Genomic DNA, 21,709 nt, shown 5'->3' with positions numbered 1-21,709 from the left:
TGGATGGACAGTGGATAGATGGGGACAAACTCCTTCCTGCAGGAGCGCATCCAGCATGTTCTTTTTTATCATCTAGGACAAAGGTGGATAGCAGAGTATGTCAAAGGTGAGTGGGTACTCAGTGCTGCTGGCTTATCAAGCTGTGCCTCATGGATCATTGTTTTGAAAGAACATCTGCGTGTTTCTGTGTTCATCTTGATATACTCACTCTTCACTAAGACTCTGGAAGAAGAGAAAAATGACATCAGGATTGAGAGTTGGCATTCGTGTCTTTCAATAGTGTCTCCAGTGACCAGCTGGACCTGAACAGGCTCACGTGCCAGAGCAACAGCAGATGAACAGGGCACTTAGCTGTTGAAAGACATGATTTGGCCTGCCTTAATTGATTCCATCTTTGCTTTTTCAATCAAGCCAAAAGACAAACACACGTGTTAGTCCCCTGCTCTCCTTCACCCAGAATGCAAATGGGCCTTACTTGAACTTGAGAATCATGCAGCAACACACAGTTTGCTTGTGTGTAGTAGAACTGATACTTTCCTTATGCATTCCTTCAAGCTCAGCCAATTCCACCAATTAAATGAAGAACTCCCCTGAACCCAACCAAAAGCAGTCTGGCCCGCGCCGCTTCTGTGGGGAGATGGCATCCCATGCAGAACACGTTTATCAGCCGGCCAGGGGCTCCGGGACCTGCTGCCTGCCAAACCCAGCAATTACATTTTGCAGTTTCCCCGATTAAAAAGTGTTTAAACATCTGCTACTTAAACGATACTTAAAAAGTAATAAATTAAAGGCAGGGGGAGCAGAACTTAGAGAAAGTGAGCAGAGGACTAAAAGGCCTGTATAAATAGAGAAGCCACATTTTTCCATTTCTGAAACGATCCCTTGACAACTTAAAAACAAGCACTAACTCGGGTGTCCAGGGTATAAAATAAATCTGAATAAGCCTAATGAGGATCGGGCAGTCGTCCCAAAAGAAATTTAATACCTTCGCCCTCTGGCTTTCCACTGGTCTGCGTTTGCTGTATGTGGACTTGAGTGGGAAAGCGTCACCCGGCCACTCAGGCAAGACCTGTGTCTGTAGCCCAGGCTCCCCAGTCACACCAGTCTGCGTCAGGCTGGGCGGCATAGGGCGGGGCCCTGGACACCGCACACTACTCTTGCAGAATGGAGTTTTAGTGGGTGGCTTTTTAAAAGGATTTGTTAGTTTTTTGTTGTATACAGTTCAGTTTTAAAGAGCCTTATTAATGATCCCTTATAGTTAGCAAAAATTTACATTTTGGCATTTATTTTCATCTGCATTAAAAATTAGATGACATTGTATTAGTCCCCTCAGGTTAACCATCTCTTTCATACATATGCTGTCATTTAATCTAATCCACAACATACAAGTATCCACCCTGCCATCAACCCAGTTTCACCTTCTCTGGTTCCATTTACCTGCAGACAACATCCATCTGAAAATAACACACGGAACTTTCTAGAAGTAAACAACTCATAAGTGTTAAATCATGTTGCATTCTGAGTAGCATGATAAAATCTCAGGTCATTCCACACCACCTCACTGAGACATGACTCGTTCTTTCACTTAGCGTATCCACACTGTATATGCTACCTGCCTGATAGTTGCTCAGTTCCGTCTTGGGTATGAGATTGACTGTGGAGATACCTCAGTTCTTGTGTTTAAGTAACCCTCATTGTAATTACTAATGGCCCCAAAGCAAATGAGAAGTGGTGCTGGCAATTCAGATACGTCAAAGAGAAGTCCTAAGGGGCATTCTTTAAATGAAAGCATGAAAGTTTTCCACTAAAAGAAAAATCATACACTGAGGTTGCTTTGATCTCTGATGAGAACCAATCTATTTGTGAAAGTTTGAAGATGGAAAAAATATTTGTTCTAGTTTTCCTGTCATTCCTTGAGCTGCAAGTTAGAGCCACAATGCCTGATGAGTGCTGAGCTAAGACAGAAAGGGCATCAAATTATCAAATTAAAGAGCTACAAAGCTCCTCGTTCAGGCATCCACTGGATAAGGGAGTCGAATATGCTCTCGCAAACCTGTCTCAGAGGGAGAGGTTAACGTCCAAGGTTAAGAGTCAAGCCATGGCATTGCATCTGATGGGAAGAAAGGAGATTGGTGCAGAGTCACTGGATGAGTTCTGTCCGTCAATTTATATAAATGCAATTCTGCACACTTCCTTTAGCACACGTATTACCCTCCCACCCACTCCCAGACCCCCTCTTGGAGCCCAACGTTGTTCTTAAGGTTTATTCTTTATTAACAGTAATTGCTTTGGCACTTAGCTTAAAGCAGATTTTCTTTTATGCACGTCAATTGCTTTGCAGATGTGGGTGGAAGCTGGGGTTGAGGGATTGCATAGACAGTTTGTAGTGTGCACCATCTGCAGCTAATGCTTTCTTTCCTCACCCTTTTCTGGTCTGGACCCAAAACTAGCTTCTCTCCTTGGACTCTTGCAATGACAAGGAACTTTAGCTGTCACTCTAATTAGGTCTGTGCATCTCCCGTGCATGATAGAAGTGCTGGTGTCCAAATAAGAGCTCGGGGTTCTGAATCAGCCAACCTGGGTCACACCCTGGCTTGGCCTCACAGGTAGAATGGCCAGGGAGGAACTGCTCCTGTCTTTTTCTTTTGGAAAAATAAAAATGTGCGTAAGAACATCCTTGCATCATTCCCAGGACCACGGTCAAGTCCACGTGTGCACACAATCACTCCCAGAGCTTTACAGAATGATGCTGTTCTGGAAATTCTCTCACAGTAACAAATTTAAAATAAATGAAACCTGTGAACACAGGTCAGCTCCTCTCATTCTGTCCAAAAAGCTGTAGGTTCTGAGGGGAGACACTTGTGCATTCAGCGGTATCGTGTTTCAAAATAACTTGCACTCTATTTTCTGAATTTACAAATAAACACATATTCTTTGCAACAAAAAAAATTGGAAAAGAAAAAGGCAAAGAACCACTCAAAATAGCAGACACCATTTCGTAGCAGTTTCTGCCTGTCTGCATGTATCTGTGATACATAAATACGTAACGTATACACATGAAGATATGGTATTATTTGTTACAAAATTTGAGTCATAACACACATAAATTATTGTTCATGTGATTATTTCCTTTGTTCCTGAGAACAAAATTGCCCCAGCAAATAGGAACTCTTGGGAGGCTCTGCATAAGTTTTTCTGCATCTTTTGAGAAAACCTACTAATTTATAATGCCACCTTCAGGGAATGAGGACACTTATTTTGCAGCAGGCTTCCAAACACTAAGTATGATCATCTGCTCAAAATTGTTACCAAATTTCATTTTTTATTATCATACAAGCTGAATTTTTAAATGTTGACTGCTCATTTGTGTTTCTTATTTTGCACATTATATGAGTCAATGAAGCTCTGAGTGATTCATTTCTCAGTCCAGGCACCAAAGCACTGTGGCATGTCTCCTCACGAAAGCCACCAAGCCGGCTTCTTCTATTTCCATCTCAAGTACTCTGGAGGAAATCACATCTTGATGTCGGGTGCCCCCAGCCCCTGGGGCCCTGTGAAGTGGATTCTACACAAACCCCGCGGCCCAGGAGCCAGGCGGGACCTTCCCAAGCTCATGCTCCCAATTTCATCAGGATCCATCCACGGCGTCACATCCTGGCGGATGGTTAGAGTGGAAATTGAATTTCACATATATGAACGTATAAAAATACTGTTGTATTTGCCCCATTTGTTACACATACTTTCTTGTATGAAGGCTATTCTTTGAAATACAGAAATCTTTTTCTTTTTTAAAAATCAAGGTAAAATCTGTCTCTATTTTCACGATGAGACATCATGGCGTTTTGTGAAGGAATTCCTGTCCTCAGCTCTGGGATGTGCTGCTTCTCTCTTGGGACCACGGCAAGCACCTCAGCCCCAGCTACCTTTCAGGGTCCACACCAAACATCACCTATGAGATGGTTAAGTAAGCTACCTTGCACACGGCCCTGGCCAGGGCCTGGCACACGGTCAACACTTAGTGAGGAATTTTTATTGTTAGCAATATCTTTGTTTGTGCGTAAACATGCCATGTGTATGTAAGATGGACATTTGAGTTGATGTGGGTCCCTTACACTGATGTTCTTCCGTGGCACGTCCCTTCCTCTGAAGTTTATTTTGATGGACACGGGAAGGTCAGATTAGCTCTTCTCCCCAAACACAGTTGGTTTTTCTATCCCTGCTTCTTGAGCAACCCATTTGTTCCTCGTTGGTTTGTGGTGGGACTTTCTTGTTTTCTAGATAGTGCTGGTTTTACAGAGACTGTGCCCTACCTGAGCGCTCCCTTCCTGATGCTGATAGAACATCACAGCAGGAACTTGCATCGGAGTTCTTGGCTGAACCATTCAAAGACAAGATGCTGAATACTGGTTCTGAGTGTGCAGCTGCTGGTCGGCCCAGAGTTCTCCTGCATGTGATACCAAACACCGTCCAGGAGAACTGGGAAGTCAAAGGTGGGAAGGAAGATGACTTGTTTCAATTAGAGGAGGAAAAAAGTGTCTTGCCTCCACGAAGGGCTTTCTGTGTACCGGGCAGAGCTAAAGGCTTTTCGTGATCAGGTCCTGGAAGCTTTCCATCCTCCCGGACCTCACAGCTGTTGCCAGCTAGGGAACCTGAGGTCAGAGTGCTCCATCACCCGTGCCCGCTCGGTCCTGGCAGCCCAGGTCTGGGGCTCTGCTGGAGGAGCGTGACCCCATCTCAGCAAGGAAGAATTCCTACCAAACAGGTGAAGAACCGCGGAGGAAGAGAGCTAAGCCCTGACCTGACCAAACAACAATGCTAAGCGTTCTATGCATCAGAAATCACGTCACGTCTAAAAGCAAATGACATTGGAGAGAATACCTGTGACAACGAGAGGAAAGACTGGAGCCCGTCCCCCAAACCAAGGCCGGTCGCCGGCGCTGAGCCTGCCCGCCCCCACGGACGGGGGCTGGTAGCTGAGCCCCCCAGCCCATCCCCACATCAAGGACAGCAGCCAGTAGCTGAGCCTGCCCACCTGCCCCCCCCCCCATCGCTGAGGGACAGTGCTCCTGCCTCCGGGCTGACTCAGTGCACCCTCGCTGGGGCTCCCCAGCTTCCTTGGAGGCTGGTGCAGGCACTTTGAATTATTCCTGAGGGCGTGGCCATCATCATTGCAAGGGTGCCTCCCTTCCTGAGACACCCGCAGGAGGCTGGAGGCCCTTTGACAGGTACCTCTATCTACTCACATCCTACACCCCTCCCCATCCTCTTGTTCACAACTAGAAATACTGAAAATAGTAATCTAACTGATCCTGTTCATTACAATAATGTTAAAGTCTTTACAGGGGCTGTCTGGTTCGGGGCTGCACTTTCTCTGTACTGGGTGTGACTGGTATTGATCTCCCCTTCAAAGGAGAGGTAGTGGAAAACTGCAGGGGCATAATAAAGCTGCAAGGGGGAACTTCAGTATCTCTGATCTTCACTGCTAGAGGGGAATATATAGAAACAATATGAAAAAACAGGAGAAGAAGGTGTCCCAAACAAACCAAGGTGCTATAGTGATAGAATCCAATGACAGCATGGCAGTCGAAGTGACAGAAAAAGAGTTTAGAATCTGCATAATTAAAATGATCTGTGAAGCAAAAGATAAGAGGGCAAATGCAGGCAATGCATGACCATTCCAGTAAACAGTTAAAAGAGCAACTGTAGGAAGCAAAAGAACACTTCAATAAAGAGATAGAGATTCTGAAAAACAAACAAACAGAAATACTTGAAATGAAAGAAATGGTGAACCAAATTAAAAACTCAATAGAAAGCATCACCAACAGAATAGACCTTGTGGAAGACAGAATCTCAGACAATGAAGACAAAATATTTAATCTTGAAAATAAAGTTGAACAAACTGAGAAGATGTTAAGAAGTCATGAACAGAATCTCCAAGAATTATGGGACATCATGAAAAGACCAAATTTAAGAATCATTGGGATTGAGGAAGGCACAGAGATACAAGCCAAAGGCATGAACAACCTGTTCAACAAAATAATATCAGAAAATTTCCCAAACCTGAAAAATGAAATGAAAAAACAAATACAAGAGGCTTACAGAACACCAGGTACACAAAATTACAACAGATCCACATCAAGGCACATTATAATGAAAATACCTCACATACAAAATAAAGATAGGATTTTAAAGACTGCGAGAGAAAAGCATCAGATTACATATAAGGGGAAAACAATACAGATATTAGCAGATTTCTCAGCCCAGACTCTAAAAGCAAAAAGAGCCTGGAACAATATATTTCAAGCTCTGAAAGAACATGGATGCCAACAAAGAATTCTACACCCAGCAAAACTAACCTTCAGATTTGACAATGAGAGATAATCTTTCCACAATAAACAAAAGTTAAAAGAATTTAAAAATAGAAAGCCTTCCCTACAGAACATTCTCAGCAAAATATTTCGTGAGGAGGAAGTGAAAAGTAACAATACAAGTCAGCATAGGGAGGAACTACCCTAAAGGAAAAGCCAGTCAAAGGAGAAACCAAGTCAAGTTAAAAACCAAAAATAAGCCAACATGACCAGAAATACAAATCATATCACAATAATAATCCTGAATGTCAATGGCCTAAACTCAATAATCAAAAGACATAGACTGGCAGATGGGATTAAAAAGAAAGACCCAACAATATGCTGCCTTCAAGAGACTCAGCTCATAGAAAAAGATATTCACAGACTAAAGGTGAAAAGATGGGGAAAAACATACCATGCACATGGACCCAGTAAAAAAGCAGGGGTCTCCATCCTCATATCAGATGAACTGGACTTCAAACCTAAGTTAGTCAGAAGGGATAAAGAAGGACATTTCATACTGCTTAAGGGAAGCATAAATCAGCAAGATATAACAATTTTAAATATTTATGCCCCAAACAATGGAGCATCTATGTATATCAAACAAACCCTTCTCAATTTTAAGAATCAAATAGACCAAAACACATTAATAGTGGGGGACTTTAACACACTGCTCTCACCACTGGATAGATCCTCCAAACAAAAATTGAACATAGAAACTATAGAACTAAATAATACAATCAATGACATAGACTTAATGGATATTTACAGAGTATTTCATCCATCATTGAACGAATAGACTTTCTTCTCAGCAGCTCATGGATCATTCTCCAAAATAGACCATATGCTATGCCACAAAGAAGCCATTAGTAAATACAAAAAAATAGAGATACTACCCTGTATCCTATCGGACCATAAAGGAATGCAATTAGAAATGAATGATAAAATAACAAACAAAAACTACTCCTACATCTAAGTAATATGCTATTGAATGATGCAATGATAGCAAAAGACATCAGGGAAGAAATAAAAAAATTCTTAGAGGTAAATGAGAACAATAACACAACATATCAAAATCTCTGGGACACTCTGAAAACAGTACTAAGAGGAAAGTTCATTGCATTGAGCTCATACATTAAAAAAAATAAAAAGTCAACAACTAAAAGAACTAACATTACACCTCAAAGCCCTAGAAAAAGAAGAACAGATCAACATCAAAAATAGTAGAAGACAGGAAATAATTAAAATCAGAGCTGATATCAATGAAATTGAAACAAGAAAAACAATTCAAAAAATTGACAAAACAAAAAGTTGGTTCTTTGAAAAAGTAAACAAAATTGATAAACCCCTAGCCACACTAACAAAGAGAAGGAGAGAGAAAATTCAAATTACTAGAATTTGTGATGAAAAAGGAAAGATTACGACAGACACCACTGAGATACATAACACAATTAGAAGCTAATTTGAAAATCTATACTCCAACAAAACAGAAAATATCGAAGACATTGACAAATCTTTAGAGACATATGATCCTCCCAAACTGAATCAGGAAGACGTGCACCATCTAAACAGATCAATTTCAAGTAGTGAAATAGAAGAAGCCATGAAAAGGTTACCAACCAAGAAAAGCCCAGGACCAGATAGATTCTCAGCTGAATTCTACAAGATCTTTAAAGAAGAACTGACACCAATACTCCTCAAAGTATTCCAGGAAATAGAAAAGGAGGGAACCCTTCCAAACTCATTCTATGAGGCTAGTCACTCTGGTACCAAAACCAGACAAAGACACATCAAGGAAAGGAAACTTTAGACCAATATTCCTGATGAACATAGATGCAAAATTCCTTAACAAAATACTGGCAAATTGCATACAAAAATATATTAAAAAGATAGTGCACCATGATCAAGTGGGGTTTATCCCAGGGATGCAAGGTTGGTTCAACATCCGGAAATCAATAAATGTAATTCATCACATCAATAGGTTTAAAGTTAAGAATCACATGATTATTTCAATAGATGCTGAGAAAGCACTTGATAAAATACAGCACCCCTTCATGCTTAAAACAGTAGAAAAAATAGGAATAGTTGGAACATACCTCAACATTGTAAAGGCTATCTATGCAAAGCCCATGGCCAACATCATTCTCAATGGAGAAAAACTGAAAGCATTCCCTCTAAAAACTGGAACAAGACAGGGATGCCCTCTTTCACCACTTCTATTCAACATTGTCCTTGAAACACTTGCCAGAGCAATTAGACAGACCAAAGAAATTAAAGGGATACAAGTAGAAAAAGAAGAACTAAAACTGTCACTATTTGCTGATGACATGATCCTATATTTAGAAGATCCAAAAAACTCCACTAGAAAACTTATAGAACTAATAAATGAATTCAGCAAAGTAGCAGGATATAAAGTCAATATGCATAAATCTAATGCATTTCTATTCATAAGTGATGAATCCTCTGAAAGAGAAATTAGGAAAACCACTCCATTCACAATAACCTCAAAAACAAAACAAAACAAAACAAAACAAAAAAAAACAAAACAAAACAAAACAAAACAAAACAAAAACTTGGGAATCAATCTAACAAAAGAGGTGAAAGACCTCTACAATTAGAACTACAAAACACTGAAGAAAGAAATTAAGGAAGACCTTCGAAGATGGAAAGATCTCCCATGTTCTTGGATAGGCAGAATTAACATTGTCAAAATAGCCATTCTACCAAAGGTGCTATATAGATTCAATGCAATTCCAATTAAAATCCCAATGACATTCCTCACAGAAATAGAGAAAGCAATCATGAACTTCATTTGGAAGAACAAGAGACCTCAAATAGCCAAAACAATCCTGAGTAGAAAAAGTGAAACAGGAGGTATCAAAATATCAGACATTAAACTATGTTACAGAGCAATAGTAACAAAACCAGCATGGTACTGGCACCAAAATAGGCAGGCAGACCAATGCTACACAATAGAAGACACAGGATAAAACCACATAAATACAGTCACCTCATCCTAGGCAAAGGAGCCAAAAACATACAATGGAGAAAAGATAGCCTGTTCAACAAATGGTGCTGGCAAAACTGGAAATCCATATGCTGTAGAATAAAATTAAACCTCTATCTCTCACCCTGCACAAAACTCAACTCCAAATGGATCAATGACATCAGAATTAGACCAGAGACCCTGTACCTAATAGAAGACAGAATAGGTCCCAATCTTCATCATGTTGGCTTAGGATCAGACTTCCTCCACAAGACTCCCAAAGCACAAGAAATCAAAGCAAAAATCAATAAATGGGATGGACTCAAACTAAAAAGCTTTTTCTCAGCAAAGGATACAATCAAGAATGTGAAGAGAGAGCCTACAGAGTGGGAGAAAATCTTTTCCACACACACATCAGATATAGCACTTATCTCCAAAATTTATGAAGAACTTACAAACCTTTACACCAAACATACAAAGAACCCAATCAATAAATGGGCCAAGGAACTGGACAGACACTTCACAGAAGAAGATATACAGGTGATTAATAAATATATGAAAAAGTGTTCAACATCTCTAGTAATTAGAGAAATGCAAATTAAAACTCTAAGATTTCATCTTACTCCAATTAGAATGGCTATTATCAAGAACACAAACAATAATAGATGTTGGTGTGGATGTGGGGGAAAAGGCATACTCATATATTGCTGGTGGAGTTGCAAATTGATGTAGCCACTCTGGAAAACAGTGTAGAGAATCCTCAGAGAACTTGGAATGGACCCACTTTTTGACCCAGTTATCCCATTCCTTAGTTTATACCCAAAGGACTTAAAATCAGCATACTACAGTGACACAGCCTCATCAATGTTTATAGCAGCTCAGTTCACAATAGCTAGATTGTGGAACCAACCTAGATACCCTTCAACAGATGAATGGATAAAGAAAATGTGGTATATATACACAATGGAATATTATTCAGCCATAAAGAAGAATAATATTATGGCATTTGCAAATAAATGGATGGAATGGGAGAATATCATGCTAAGTGAAATAAGTCAATCCCAAAGAACCAAAGGCCGAATGTTTTCTCTGATAAGTGGAGAATGATATATATAACGGGGATGGGGGGGGGAGTGAGAGAACAATGGGGGAACTTTAGATTATGTAGAAGGAAATGAGAGGGAGGGGGTATGAAAAATGGTGGAATGAGACAGACATCACCCTATCTATGTACATGTATGATTACACGAATGGTATGAACCTACACCATGTACAACCATAGAAACACAATGCAGTCTGTAAAAATTAAAAGATAAATTAAAAAAAAAAACTTAAAAAAAAGAAAAAAGAAAGAAGACTTACAAAGCTCTCCTGGAACTTGGTGAGAAAGCCCTAGGGATGCCAGAGGAGGCGTGGGCACAAATCTGAAGTCGTGGGTGCTTAAGCTGCTTCTTCTCAAGAAACAGCTCAAAAAATGTTAACCAAAGTTAACTAACAAAACTGAAGTGTATCATAACACAGGGAGCACACACTGGAAGTCCCTTTGATATAAAGAGTTCTCATCAAACCATATCCAAGAAAAGGTAAGCGATCTGATGTAAACATGGGCAGAGATGTGCACAAACTTTCACCAAAAAAGAAATACAACTGATAACCGGCACGCAAAAGTATCTCCCTCTCCCACTGAGAACAGAAGCAATGCAAATTAGGGTGAACTCAGAACGCATCCTGCTCGTCAATCTGGCAGAGGCGACAGCCACCTAAGTCCCGTGGGGTGAGGCTTCTTGCACAGGCTCACCTGCAGGAACAGACGCCAGCTCTCTGGAAGACCGGCTGGCAATGGGCACCCAGGACCACAAGAGCGTGCTCAGATCCTGACCCAGTAACAACAGGACGTGTAAGGAAAAAGTCTAAAGGAGAAAACCATAGACACATGCAAAGATTTATCTTTGCTGCACTTATAATAGTTAAGTAGTCAAAATACCCTAATGTTCAACAAAATGGGATTACGAGAAGTAAAGAATGACATATTTATACAGAAGGGAAATCGGTGCTCTGAAAGATTATTCAGTGATATGAAGACATAATGGAGCGTTTGGGGTTAGTTGACATGTTCCTACACTGATGAGGAAGAGCATCGTGGAAACTAATAGTTACGTGGTAAGATGTTCAGAAAGTGTAATTGAATAAAGAAAGTAGTACATACAAGGTCGTGAAGAAGGATTCTATTTGTAACATAAAAATGTTGTATGTACATGTACTTTTGTATATGGAAAATGTGAACAACAATCTCCTTATATTTCTAATTTTAAGTTTTCTATAATGAAGTGGGATTAGGTTTCCAGGATACCGTTAGCTGCCAATCTGACAGCTTCACCCGGCCCCACCCAACCCACATGCTGTCCTCAAAGCTAGGAGCTCCCAGGGCAAGAACAGCAATTGACCTAGAATGAGAGGAAGCGTGATTTCAAAGAATGCTAAATAATTTCCAAAAGAAAAAAAATAAATAAATAAACTAAAACAAATCAAAAACCCAGAGAAATAAGGACAATGTCTTCTTATGTTCGTTCAGGTTTCCATAACAAAATACTGCAGCCTGAGCAGCCTACAAGCAGCAGAAATGTGTTCCTCCTGGTTCTGGAGCCCGGTAGGCCCAAGACGAAGGCACCGGAGCATCCACGTCTGGTGAGGGCTGCTTCCTGCTGCACAGCCAGGTCTTCTTGCTGTGTCCCCGAGGGCAGAGGAGCTTCCTGGGACCACTCCTCACACCCTCACCTTGGGGGTGAGGACTTCAACCTGGGGAATCTGCGATAGGAGGATATAAACACGCAGGCCACAGCAGGGGTACTTCCAAAAGTAAAAAGGAGGAGGAAGGAGAGCAGAGGAGGGGCGGAGAAGGACAGAGAATGAGGCGGAAATGGGATTAAGAGGTGAAAAGAGTTTGTTTGCGCTTGGAATCAGAGATGCGATGGAATCAGAGATGCGATGGTCCACCAGGACAGCCCTGTGGCTCTGCTGGCGAAGGCAGAGCGGAGGCCGGGGAGCAGGGCCCGCACGACCTCTACGTGCATGACTTTCATGGAAAGGAATTCACCTTGCCACTTTTATACAATCCGCTTGGTAGTTTTATTCCAGTACTGTGTTCTAAGAAAATAACTTAAACCGTGGGCAAATTTGAGCTTTTCATAGCAATAAAACACCCAAGGTGTCCAGCAGGAGGGAAAGGCTGGTTCTGATGGAACAGCTTCTTCAAAGGCGATTACTGAGAGGCCGAAAGACAGGGGATACTTGACATAATATCCCTCTAGAAAATCGACATTTTACATGAACTGTTTCAGAAATGGGGAAATAGCCACAAAGAAAATAGTCCAATGTAAAGCAAGAGTTGTCTCTGAAATGGAGAAAACGTGAAATTTTTTGTTTTGGTATTTTTCTGTGTATTTCTAAATTCTCTATGGTGAATAATTATTTCATTGAAAAGACCAGAATCAAAGTAAATGAAAATGTTTCGTAATAACTGCAGTTAACAAACACTAATTTCATAAGAAAATAGGTTCATTTTGCTGACCCCGAACCGCCGACTGCAGAGGCTGGTCCCAGAGCCAGGTCCTGAGTATTTTCTCCAAAAGACCTCTGAGAAGCACTGTGGTCTTGGAGGCAGTGACAGAGACATCGCAGAAGTGTCCGCCCAGCCCCTGGGTCTCCTGCTCTGGCAACCACTCCCATGACCCTCCTCCAGGTGCCAACAGCCAGCCCCAAAGCCAGCGCCTCCAATGGAACACCCTCATTTTTAGGGGGGCACTGGGGATTGAACTCAGGGGCACTTGACCACTGAGCCACATCTCCGGCCCTATTTTGTATTTTATTTTGAGACAGGGTCTCACTGAGTGGCTTGGTGCCTTGATTTTGCTGAGGCTGACTTTGAACTCACGATCCTCCTGCCTCAGCCTCTCGAGCCACTAGGATTACAGATAACCACGCCTGGCTCTATTTTTCCTATGATGCAGGTATATCAATCTGTAATCAGAAAGACATGTTCACATTTTTAAAATAATGTGCTTGGAAATTCACTGGAGGGTCTATAAAAGTAAAGATCCAAATAAGAAATATTTGTAACTTTTCCTCAAATCAACTTTTATATATGTGTCACCTTTGACCCAGCACCCATCAGCCCTTCCATGCTCAGAGGTGTGCTGGGGGGCACTTCCCAGGGCATGCAGAGAGGGTCTTGAGGGCAACTGTGAGCAGTATAACATGGGGGCCACGTGTTCTAGATAGTCACCAGCATGCACAATACTTTTCTCTTGTAAATGTCTTGGGAATGCAGGGGAGTCATTTGGTTCCCCTCATTCTAGCTGATATCCTGGGGTAACAGAGGGGGCAACAACCAGAGCCAGCAAGCCAAATCAAGCCTCCTGTCTGCTTTTGTCAATAAAGTTTTATCGGAACACAGCCATGCACACCCATTCATTCCCATGACATCTGTGGTCACGTTCGTGCTTCAATGGCAGAGTTGTGTAGTTGCAACTGATAGTTTGGGGCCCACAAAGCTGAAAATATCTATGACCTGACCCCTTACAGAAAAGTCTTGCCAAACCCTGATGTTACATGCTCTGACATTAAAAATGTTTGAGTTTGCAAAATCAGTCTTAGAGAAGATACCTGGTTTTCTTTTGATGATGCTGCTTTTCCTAAGTCAACATAAACTTCCTTTAGAGAAGCACACCAAATCATTTTCGATTCCCTCTGGAGGTAAGGGGTGGAAAATCCAACAATGATTAAGAGACACGGGTATGGACTCATGCAGCAGGAGGTCTGAGGCAGAGCAGGACTGGCCCAGAGTCTCCCTGGTGCCACTGGCTCTTTCCTTCTTTCCATCGCTAGCAGAGGATCTTATCCTTGTGCTTTGGCCTCATAATCACAAGATGGCTGCAAGACTTACGGTCCTCACGATCACCATCCAACAGGAAAAAGAAGAAAGATAAATAAGACAAGGCAGACAAGCAATTCCTTTTTGTTGAGGAGGGAGCTCCATTCCTGAGACTTGCAACTGCTTCTTAATACTCTAAGCCATGTTCTGGGGCTTCCTCAAGTGACAAGCTTGCCTGGGTAAATCTTTAGCTAGACATGTTGGGGCCCCAAACCATATGAAGGTTCTAGTAAGAAAGAAAGGGGCAAGGACATACATTGGGCAGGCAGCTGGTAGTGTCTGCTCCAAACATGCCCAGGTCCCCCATGAAAAGGCTCCTTACTGAATGTTTGGTGTCTGCTGTCAGATGGTGCTGAGAGGAGTAAATAGGTGAGTACTGGACACTGAACATCCTTGTCATCACCCTGCCGGCTGGTCAGCCACTGATCCCTGCCATTGGAGCATCCTTCCTGGAGCCCTTGGGGATGTCCCTCCTGCCTCTCCCCAGCAAGCCCCTCAGCAGCCCACCAGAGGAGAGGGGGGAGACAACCTCCTGCCCTGCTATTGTCTGGACTCCTTCTGGGAGAGAGCGTCTGGGCCTGCAAGGGCGGCCTTTTCCTGGGTGAGCATTATCCTGCCTTGTGTGTGTGTGTGTGTGTGTGTGTGTGTGTGTGTGTGTGTGCTGCTCACATCTGTGGCTTCTTAAGGAAGTCCCAAACACAGACCCGTGACCCTGCGGTTCTGTCTCACTCCCCACCTTGGAATGAGCCTCCTTCATACCATGAAACTCCAGCTCCCAACTTTCTCCTCTCCTGAACATTTTAATAGCATGAAAACCAAGCAAAATATGCTTCATCTTTAAATAAACTCAACGAGAATTGCTTCATAAGAGCATTACCCTTTCCAAATGGTTGTCCTTCCCCCGCTTCCACTTGGGATGGAAGAATTATAGGCATGGAAGACAATGCATCATGCTAAGGGATGAAGCCAGCGTTCACTTCTCAGTGGTGGCCAAGTTCACAGGCAGCGCAGACGCAGAGGGAGGAGCACAACTGAACACAGGTGGGAACTCCAGCCCTTCCCGCTGTCCCAGATGTAGGCTGTTTCCGTCGCCTCCCTAGAGGCACCGTTGACCACTCTCTCCCTGACTCGCTGGCTCCTGGGGCAGCAAGATGCTAAGAATCCTGAGACAGGGAATAATGCCAGAGAATCCTAAAGAGCAGAAGCTAAAGTGCCTCTAGGGATCCCTGGCCAACTTCCTCGTTTTAAGACTGAAATTCCAAGGCCCAAAGAGGCCAAGGTCTCCAAGTCCCTTCTTCCAGCTTTGTCACCTTAATGCAGTGGGCTGTGCTCTCTGACTCCCGTGTGTGGGACTAGGATTGGCCCAGAGTGAGTAAAGACAATAAATATGCTGAGCAGGTCACACTTCTCTGTAGCTATCCCATGCTCCACCAACACCAAGACGGTAAAACAGAAAGAAAATAAGGTCACAATAAAATACTCTCCCACTCTGCCGATGGTCTCCCTTCCCAGCTGCACACCTTCCCTCAACCTGCTCACGGGAAAGCTCTTTCTGTCCATGTGTCCATTGGTCTCGTGCAGCGTAGTGTGGGGACATTCACAGAAACTGACTTCCAGTCGTCACTAGCAAATGCTCCCTACCCATTCACCCTGCCAACGACAGCACATGTACCCACAAGGTCACACCCTCTGTCCCTCCACAGGATCCCTGGGTTCTTTGGAAGAGACCCAATAGAAAGCCATTTCTCTGTTTTGATTTTTGTTTTTGTCTTAAAGAAGGCAGCTCAATGAAGCAATCAGCCAACCCTCCCCATAAAACTAAGATTGAGAAACATAATGGGTGACCTAACAGAGCCGATCAAGTAGTAGAGAAATGAGGAATGCTAAATGATCAAGTGCAGTGCAGCCACAGGAGAGGAACGTCCAGGCAGAGATAAGGCAGGAAACAGTGCATTGACTTATGGCTGATCTAACTACTGTAGTTAAGAGAGGAACGGCTTCACCCCCTTGGCTATGCCTCACGAGTTTGCCATGCCTATTATAGATGATGCAGGAAGGGGACCCATCCATGTTTCCAGTGTTAACTCTTGGAAATAAAAGCAATCATCTAAGGGTCCCAAAGAAGAGTACTTACCTCCACATTAATATCTGAGGTGTTGTAGTTTCTGAAGTGTGAAACATTGACTTGTTAAGACAACACCATCACCATCACCATCGTCATCACCACCACCATCATAATCATCACCACCATAATCACCATCACCATCATCACCACAATCATCACCGCCACCATAATCTCCATCAACATCACCTCCACCACCACCATCATTCTCACCATAATCATCACCATCACCATAATCACCATCACCATCATTATCACCACCATAATCACCATCACCATCACCACCACCATCACCCTCACCACCATCACCACCATCACCCTCACCATCACCACCATCACCATCATCACCTTCACCATCACCACCATCACCATCACCATCGTCACCATCACCCTCACCACCATCACCATCACATCACCATCACCATCACCACCATCACCATCACCATCACCACCATCTCCACCATCACCATCACTATCACCACCCTCACCATCACCATCACCACCATCACCACCATCACATCACCATCACCATCACCACCGTCACCATCACCATCACCACCATCTCCACCATCACCCTCACCATCACCACCATCACCATCACCATCACCACCATCTCCACCATCACCCTCACCATCACCACCATCACCATCACCATCACCCTCACCATCACCACCATCACCATCACCACCGTCACCACCCTCACCATCACCACCCTCACCATCACCACCATCACCCTCACCATCACCACCGTCACCATCATCACCTTCACCATCACCACCATCACCACCCTCACCATCACCACCATCACCACCACCATCACCATCACCACCGTCACCATCACCACCATCACCATCATCACCATCACCACCCTCACCATCACCACCATCACCATCACCATCACCACCCTCACCATCACCACCATCACCACCATCACCCTCACCATCATCACCGTCACCATCACCTTCACCATCACCACCATCACCATCACCATCACCATCACCACCATCACCACCATCACCATCACCACCATCACCACCATCACCACCATCACCATCACCACCATCACCATCACCACCACCACCATCACCATCACCAACCATCACCATCACCATCACCACCATCACCACCATCACCATCACCACCATCACCATCACCATCACCACCCTCATCATCATCAAAGCAACATTTCTTGATCACCTGCTCCACATTAAGGCAAATTAGATCTTGCTGGAGCACAGTCTCCCTGGGCCAGGACTGTTGGACTGTTCCACCAACACCCTTCTGGCTGAACCCATAAGCTAGTCACTCAGCTGCTGTACGTACCCCACCTTCGTTAAACGGGAACCTAACTTGGGCAGCACAAGTGTTCATGTGTTGTTGGCTTCTGTTAGCAGAGTGATATGACCAGGAACATATTTCCCACGGCTGCTTTGAGCTGCCACTGGGGACAGACTCAGCACAGCAGCAGTCACCTCAGGCTCGCGTGGCAGGGCATGTGCACTAGGCAGACCAGAAACAAATTCATTCATGAAGAGCTCAGGAGTGCTCTGATTGTGGCAGCTGCACACAGAGCTGTTGCTTTCCAGTCATCAGAACTATGAGTAATGTTGCTGCAGTAACTAACTTCATGTTTTGTAAGCCACACATCAATCAAAGGATGATTTCCATGTTTGGTAGCTACCCCGGTGCATCACCTCCTGGTATTCACACCCCACCTGGCCTAACTGCTCACACGGAACTGTAACCCCCGCTGTGAAGCACTAACAGGTAGGACTCAGGGGTGCCTTCAAGAGATGGCTAGGTCATGGGTGCTCTTCCCTCATGAGCAGATTACCTCATGTGGATTGAAATGATTACTTAATGGGTTATCACAGTGGTGAGCTCTCTGGCTCCCTTGCTCTGTCTCCCCATGTGATGTCTCTACCATGTTAGAATGCAACAGGAAGGCCTCACCAGATGCTGAGCAGATGTTGGCGCCTTGCTCTTGGACTTCCAGAATCATGAGCCAAAAGTAAACCTCCTTCCTTTATAAATGACCTCGTCTCAGGCATTCTGACACAGCACTAGAGAGTGGACTAAGACAATAATCAATGGAATACTATGAAACAGTTGTGTGACATTGCAGATTCTACTTTGCCCTCTGTTGGCTACTTGCTCTGGAGGAAGGCAGCCACCCTGTCATGAGAACACTCTGCAGTCACAGCCCCGGAGAGGGGTTCGCGAATGGAAATGCCAACAGCAGCACCAGCTTGCGGGTCACGTGGGTGAGCTGCCGAGAAACTGACCCTCCAGCCCTCACCTCACCTTCAGCAGACCAGCTCTGACCAGCTCGGCTGCACCCTAGGTGAGGCCCTGTGCTGGACCTACGGCTAAGCCACTTGGGAACTCCTGGCCCACAAAAGCTGTCAGAGTGTGAGTGTCTGCTGTTTCGCCCATGAAATTTGCAATGACTTTTTAGACATTGGTAGATAGTTAACGGGTACTTCATGAGCAACAGTTAGTAATTTTATACCCTTTACATTAATGTCACCAAGCTAGAAAGAATGTCACAGAGGCAGGAAACTTGAGTACCGTTACGCAGAAAGACAAAATAGGCCTGGAAGAAGAACGGACTTGAGGTTTGGTGTGAATTTTGCTGTGACCTTGCTTAGTCTAGTCTACCCCACCAAGCCCAAATGCTGGATAAGAATTGGGTGTGGGGTGACTAACACTGCAAAAAACAAAACAAAACAGATGTACTAAACGGCACAGGTAAGATTCCCACTCAGTTCAGTCTTCCTTCAAATCCCATGCTCTTTCCCTGTGTAAAGGCAGATGCTCCTTCAATGTCCATGAAGCTTGAGATGCCCGTCATTCTATCACTCTTTGTTCCAGAAAAGCTTCATGTGTCTCCTGTTACAAGTGCATTCTTGCCGTATGAAATGGGCCATCACCTCCATGTTCCAAGGCACAGTGTCTTCCGTGAGGTCTGCTGACCCCATGTTTCACATGTGGCTGCTTCTTGTACATCCTGCAGCAGTGACTTTGGCAAGGGTAAGAGAAAAAAAAAAAAAAAAAGACTCATAGTGAGATAATGCCCACTATGGAGTTAGTCGTCCTGTTAATACAAAACAGATCTGAGCTACCAAACCTCCTTAGTGTGAAAGACAGGGTTGTGAGGTAAGCAGAACACAGCCCCATTAAGACGTCTGTGTCCCAGTCCCCAGAAGCTGCCAACAGGTCAGGCTGCAAGGCAGACTTGAATCAAGGTTGCAAATGGAATCAAGGCTGCCTGTCACTGGCCTCAAGAAAGGGAGAGCATCTTGGATCATCAGAGTGGCCCAGTGTAGTCAAGGAGTCCCTAGAGATGTAAGAGGGAGCAGAGAGCCAGACAGAGAGTCAAAGATGCCCTGCTGGTGTGTCTGGGGAAGAAGAGCCCATGCCAGGGAACACTGGCAGCCTCTGACGGATAAGGAGCCGCCCCTCTGGAGACTTGGAAAGGGGCGCCCCTGGCAGGCATCGTGAGCTTAGCCCACTTCTGACTTGGACCTTCAGAACCAGAGGGAAGTAATGTGTGTCGTTTTGACCCAGCAGGTCACAGCAGCGATAGGAGACTAACTTGTGCGTCCTAACAAATCGTTCCCTGTGGAGGACGGAATTGTCCTGCCAGAGAACCCTGGGAGCCGGGCAGCGCACACTCAGAGCGGCTACTGCTGAGGGTTCCCACACTGGAGCGGCCATCTCCCAGCAGCCGTCGGGGCTGGAGAGCTGGCTCCGGGACGGACTCTGGCACTTCCAGCTTGCCTGGGGGGCTTCCTCAGGCTCAGCCCACAGGCAGAGTACCAGGTGTTGGCAACAAGAAGGCTTCTGCGTGCACAGGTAAGGTCCAAGGTCACCAACAGCATCTGTGACGAGCAGCTTCAGAGACGAATGGCTGGGACTGGGGTGAGGACGTGGCCACAACGGTCAGGGACTTCCACCAGGATTCACCGGCTGGGGCCGGCCCACAGTGCATGGGGTATCCTGCACCACTGAGAACGGTCTCACCGAACCTGGTGGACGTGCCCTTAAGACACCCTGGCCAAAAAGTGGCTCCTCTTCTAGGCTGTTTGATAGCCCAGCATGGACAAGTTTCCTTGCTGCTCGAGTCAGCGCGGCCTGGGTTTTCCTTCACTGACCCCTGTGGATCTCAAGCACCGCACATGGATGACAGAGATGTACAGAGAGCCCCAGGCAGCCGTCCGTGAACACGTCTAACCACAGCTTTCAGAGGAGAAGGCAGTGATGGCAGAAGTCTCCACAGCTGGGCTGGGTTCCTGTCCATTCCTCATGCGTTTCACAGAGTGTCGAAAGGAGCATAAAATGAACCAGCCCAGCCAGAACATTCTGCCATGAAGTCACAGAGACACGCTCCAAGAGGAAGGAGAAAGGGCTGCAGAGCTTTCCTGCTCTCCAAAGGCACATGCGTCATGAACCAGTACGCTTCAAGGTCAAAACCCCAGCTCAGGGCTGCTTCCTGAGGTTCGCCTTGCTAATGTCCTTGTCAAACAAAGGGCAGGTAAAGGAGACAGATCCCGAGGGGAAGTGTGAGGAAGGAAGGAAGAAAAGGAGGGAGAGAGGAAGGAAGGAAGGAAGGGAGGGAGGGAGGGAGGGAGGGAGGAAGGAAGGAAGGAAGGAAGGAAGGAAGGAAGGAAGGGAGGGAGGGAGGGAGGGAGGGAGGAAGAAAGGAAAGAGGGAAGGAGAGATGGAGGGAGGAAGGGAGGAAGGAAGGAAGGAAGGAAGGAAGGGAGGGAGGGAGGAAGGGAGGGAGGGAGGAAGGGAGGGAGGGAGGAAGGGAGGAAGGGAGGGAGGGAGGGAGGGAGGAAGGGAGGAAGGAGAGATGGAGGGAGGAAGGGAGGAGGGAGGGAGAGAGGAAGGGAGGAAGGAGGGAAGGAGAGATGGAGGGAGGGAGAGAGGAAGGAAGGAGGGAAGGAGAGTTGGAGGGAGGGAGAGAGGAAGGAAGGAAGGAAGGGAGGGAGGAAGGGAGGAGGGAGGGAGGGAGGAAGGAGAGAGGGAAGAAGAGATGGAGGGAGGGAGAGAGGAAGGCAAGAAGGAAGGAAGGAAGAGAAAGAAGGAGGGAGGGAGGAAGGAGAGAAGGAAGGAGGGAAGAAGAGATGGAAGGAGGGAGGGAAAGAGGAAAGAAGGAAGGAAGGGAGGGAGGGAGGGAGGGAGGGAGGAGGAGGAAAGGAAGGAGGATTGTCCTTTCTTTTTCTTTCTAAATACTGAGGGATTTTCCGCCATGTGCTGTCAGCCCTCCATGTGAGACAGGACCAGTCACATTCCTAACACTAGCTTCAGACTCGACT

The sequence above is a fragment of the Sciurus vulgaris genome (genome assembly GCF_902686455.1).
Source record: "Sciurus vulgaris genome assembly, chromosome: 10".
In the NCBI taxonomy this organism is placed as follows: domain Eukaryota; kingdom Metazoa; phylum Chordata; class Mammalia; order Rodentia; family Sciuridae; genus Sciurus; species Sciurus vulgaris.
The sequence above is the reverse complement of the archived record's forward strand: the minus strand, read 5'-3'. Positions refer to the sequence as shown.